Raw genomic sequence first — 5,394 nt, 5'->3', positions numbered from 1 at the left:
CTAGCGCGTTTTATTTATTTTTTCTATTCTTACAGGTTTATTGGTTAATTCCACGATTAATCGTCACTGGCTGAACGGATATGGAATCACAGTCTAATCCCAACTGTGATATATGAAATAGAATACCTAATAGTTACTAAACCAATTTAAGACTAACTAAGGTTTGTGACGCTCTTTGTGTGATTAAGCTCGGCTGTCGATCTCAACAGACACCGAATTTGCGCCAATATTCATTGGCAGGGAATACGGCCTCAGATAGATGAGTCAAGCAAGACTACTGCTTTATACCCTCCCATCGCTGTAGACCAAAAGGATAGATCTGGAAGAGGAAGTCGCTACAAGTCCAGGAATCTTTCCTTTCGGGAAGTTCCCAGAGTTGCATCGGCATCCTCTGTTCTGGGAGAAGAATGCCCCCACTGACGGAAGAGCTCTTCTGGCGCTCTTCTTGTCCTCCATTTCTTGTTTCTTCGTCAGCTCGTCCATCTCTGGTGGTCCTGGCAAACTATTAGAATGTCGAAACAGCCGGCTTTCGTCCGTCTGTTTTTACATCCTAAAGTTTTGAGAGTTAGGGTCTGGTGAGTGGGAGATGGTTTTCCCCCTTTTGCGTAGGCAAAGCGAGGGAAAGTGCCAGGAGTGCAGCCAGAGCCCAGTTAACACCGGGTTAACTGGGGAAACCAGATGTTGGGAATAAAATTCTCGCCACCCGGGGGGAAGGTCTGGGGGAATTGGTGGTCCTCTTCTTGGCTGGTTGGTCTTGAATTGTCGAGACCCCGAACTGGCGGCGGGCAGCAGGTTTATAGACAGTCCGGTCCCCCACTTTCGTGTAGGGGGAAACGAGGCCCTACTCGAGTGACGCGTACACAACAGCAGCGCTGTTTTAAACCCTGTAATTTTACCAATTGTCCTCAACAAGAACGGTAAAAATCCGACTGACCAATCCTGAGAAAAATGTAATAAATTAGAAAATACGGTTCTCATTATTTTAGCACATTACCAGCACTGGTCACTTTACTGAACGGTTTCTATTAATATCGGTAATTCGCCGCAAAACAAACGATACTAACGGACGGTTAAGAGAATAAAACAAAAATTATTCGTAACTTCGTTACAAGTTTAGAGGTCAAAACTAATAAGAAAAACAGCTTCTAGAAAATCATTAACAACACAAGGCGCAGACCAATACGCACAACTCCTTAATTCTCGTCTATCATCAATGCTGACAAATGAAGAGGATATACCAGACATTGAGGAGACAAACAAATAAATAATAACAGCAATGAAGGAAGCGAAAAACAAGTGCAAGCAATCGCTTGGAGTTGGAAAGGAGGAGAAGTTGAGTGATAGTACTAAAAAGTTGATGGAAAAAAGAAGAAATCTAACAGACAAACATCAAAACAATGCCCCAGCTAAGTGAAAACAATAAAGAGATATCAAAGGCTATCCGAAGAGATGTAAGGCTGCACAAAGCAGAGGAAATAACTAGGCTGATGGAACTAGGCAGAGGAAAACAGGGGAATGAAAGTGCTTAGGAAAAAATTGTCTGAGGGTAAGATACAATTAAGTAAGATGATTGACAATAAGAATGGACAAACCACCACAAATAAGTGAGACATGCTAATGGTAAGAAACTTCTATGCGGAGCTCTATAAGGAAACTACAACATCAGAAAGTATATGTGATACAAAACCAGGGATCAGAAGACATCCCACTAATCACTCAAGACAAAATAAACTGCTTAAAAGACATGAAAAACAATAAATCAATAAATAAAAATATAAAACTAGGAGGATCAGCACTTCTGAAAATATTGTGTAAGAGCTATACAACGTTTGTTTAAGAAACTCCATAACGCCTGATCAGAGGAATAAGTCCATCATAATACTTTTACACAAGAAAGGAGATATAGCCCAAATAGAAAACTACAGACCAATTAGCCTGCTATCGCAGATATATAAGCTGTTTATCAGAATAATCACCAAAAGGCTGATAGCTAAACTCGATCTTTACCAACTTATTGAGCAGGCAGGATTTCGTAAAGGCTATGGCACAAATGATCATCTTCATACAATTAAAATCCTCATTGAAAAATGAATAGAGTATAATAAACCGTTAGTTCTCATTTTCATGTATTTATGAAAAAGCTTTTGACACAATAGAGCACCATATGCTTAGTGTCCTCGCTGATTGCAGAATCGACCATCGCTACATCGACATCATTAAGCAATTATACAAGAAAGCAAATGCTGTCATTAGACTTCATGAAGATACTCTTAGCTTCCAAATGAGAGAGGTGTGCGGCAAGGGGATGTCATCTCCCCCAAATTGTTTACCAACCTTTTAGAGTACATGTTCAAACGCACAAATCGCCGATGATCTGATATTAATTACAAATGATCTCAAAGAAGCGCAAGAAATGATGAGCGAGCAGAGCCTAGTATCCAGAGAGGCTGGGCTGCAAATCAATATAGGCAAAACAAAGTTCATGATAAATCCAGTTGCCAGTGAAAACCTAACAGTGAACCACTTAAACATTGAGCAAGTATACGCCTACAAATACTTAGGCCACGAAATTCGAATGGGAAGATATAATCAAACCTGCGAAATTGGCAGAAGAATAGGTCTTACATGGGCAGCCTTTGGAAGATTGAGCTACATCTTAAGATCTGATATTCCCATGTGTCTTAAGAGGAAAGTCTTCGACCAATGTATTTTACCAGTACTAACTTACGGAGCCGAAACACTGACTCTAACAAAAAACACCTCGAACAAAATAAGAGTAGCGCAAAGAAGCATGGATTTGTCGTTCGACGTTTCGTCATTAAGTCACCATCATCAACTTTATTTGTTGTTATGAGCAATTGCCCATCTAATCATCTCAACTCATTCTTTCGCTCGTTTTTTTATCACTGTCTTCTTTTGAAATGTCTGGGCAGTTAGCCAGCTCAATCATTTCAACACATTCCTCCGCCAATCATTTGAACACATTTTTCTCCTTTTTTTATCAACTGATCTTTTATTAAAATTTCTGGACAATTAGCTATATTTCTGCTCTTCTTTTATCAGTTCGTGTTTTTTTAGATTTGGGAGCAATTAGCCAGGTCAATAATTCCAACACATTCCTTCAAGAGCGTTCTTGAGCTCTATCAGCTCGTTTACCAAGTGAAAGTGTCTTTAGAAATTTATGGACAAAACTAGCTCAGTCATTTTAGCACATTTTTTCGCTCTTCTTTTATCAGTTTGTCTTTTCATATTCTTCCGATCTTCTCTTATCAGCTCTTCAGTCTTTTTTTGAAAGTTTTAGACAATTAGCCAGCTCAATCATTTGAGCACATTCGTTTATTTTTCTTTTATCAACTCGTCTTCTTTTGAAGTATCTGAACAATTAATCAGCTCAAATTAATAATTTTTAGGGCAAAATTTGATGCTAATGACTATATCTTCTTCTTCTTCTTCATAAACCGTAGTTTCTCCACTGCTGGAGATAGCTCTTCAAGACATCTCTATCCTGCGCTTTTTGTGTCCAGTTTCTGCCCGCTGCGGCTTTAATATCGTCAGCCCATCTCTTCATTCAATATAAAAAGTCAAAAAGCAGCCTGGAACTTTTCAACACCAAATAACAGCAAAAACACGGCTTTACAGGAGTTTTCAACACTTATAAATATGCGCTTTTCTAATCTCTATTACTTGAAAAATGGTAAAAATTAGAAGTAGTAAACGTTTTTAGGCGTTCAATCAAAATTACGGAAAACGTTAAATGACCAGTCCGCCATCGCGAATTCGTGGGTTTGAGTCCCACCTCGGGCATGGTTGTTGTGTTGGTTGAAAGATGGTGGAAAAAATTAAAAATAATGACTTGGTCTGGATGAGAGCCCAATATCTATAAGAAAAAGTTATCAAGTGAAGGCCTATGTGCGGATAAATCGCCTACTAACTCGATGACCGGTCGGATCCAGCCATAAATTCGATTCTAAACACAAACGCAGACGAATCGTTTGAACGACTTCTGGACATTGTAGAAGAGTGACCTAATAATACTCTTCAGGGGTCCTAGTTCAATGTCTCGCAGTCCAAGTGTCCCAAAGTGGTCCCGTGGGTATTTTATAGAAACACAACACGAAAATCAGTGTAAATTTAGAATACTAATTAAACTTTGGGACGCTGAAGCATTGAACTACGACCTGGAGAGTAAGACACCCCTCTACAATGTGCAAACGTTCGCAGACGAATAAAGTGTCTAGAATGGAATTTAAGGCTGGATCCGAGCGGTCATCGAGATAGTTGGCGGTTTGCCATCATGCCAGGTTCATCAGGCACGTAACTCCATCTGTATGAAAGGAGGTTCAAAAATCAACTGACATACACATAGTGAAACATATACGGGTGTAACCTGGAAAAGGAGGTACAAAAACAAACATGGATATCACAAACGGCCAGCAACCACACATAGCCGGGTTGTCATCCTTGTTCCTCTCTGCTTCATCTTTTTGCGGAAATGTCCAATAAACACTTTCCTGTAACTCATCCGTGTAAACACTCTTTGCAGAATGCAACGTGGGGGTTAAGGGTGGGAGAAAGGACATAATGCTGTGTTTCATCGATTATAAGAAGGCGTTCGAGAAAGTCCAACATCATAAACTGATCCAAATCCTAAATAGATTGGACATAGACCAAAAAGACATCCGCTGCACTCAAAGCCTATACTAGAACCAAATAGCTGAAGTCAGAGTTGGTAACGATCTCACAGAAGCAAGACCAATTTGTAGAAGGGTCATACAAGGGTGTGTTCTCTTCCCACTTCTCTTCAATTTATATTCTGAAACCATCTTTCAGGAAGCCCTAGAAGAACGTAACGTGGGTGTTAAGGTGAATGGTGTATGGGTCAACAATATTCGTTATGCGGACGACACCGTTCTAATTGCAGATAACATGGAGGATTTGCGGGATATGCTTGGGACTGTCGGGAAATGCAGTACATGGGCCTCAATATCAACACCAAGAAGACTAAATTCATGATAATTACTCGAAAGCCACAAGAATTTCAAAACTCAAGCCTAACATATCAGAATCAACCAATAGAGCGAGTAAATTAATTTAAATATCTAGGAACGTGGCTGTGTGAAAACTGGGAATCAGACACAGAAATCAGATGCCGGATTGAAAATGCACGCAGTGCGTTCATGAAATTCAAAAAAGTGCTCACCAATACTGATTTCGATCTTGGCTTGAGAATTAGATTTGACAAATGTCTGGACAGTGTTGCTTTATGGAGGGATGGACACTGAAGGTGTGAATGTACTATGAACAAGCTGTAAGCATTCGAGATGGGGGTCTATAGGCTATATTCTTCCATGGACTGCAAGAAGAACCAACGATGAGGTCTTGAGAATAATCAAT

General features: G+C 39.9%; 1 long non-coding RNA gene across 1 annotated transcript in view; it reads left to right on the top strand.

Moving 5' to 3' along the window:
• The window catches only part of LOC145726409 (uncharacterized), a 215,061-nt gene that overhangs the window by 92,266 nt on the left and 117,401 nt on the right, over window positions 1-5,394 (top strand). The window lies entirely within an intron of this gene.

The sequence above is a fragment of the Ips typographus genome, linkage group LG3, assembly GCF_016097725.1.
Source record: "Ips typographus isolate SLU linkage group LG3, UJ_Ityp_2.0, whole genome shotgun sequence".
NCBI classification, from domain to species: domain Eukaryota; kingdom Metazoa; phylum Arthropoda; class Insecta; order Coleoptera; family Curculionidae; genus Ips; species Ips typographus.
The sequence above is the reverse complement of the archived record's forward strand: the minus strand, read 5'-3'. Positions and strand labels throughout refer to the sequence as shown.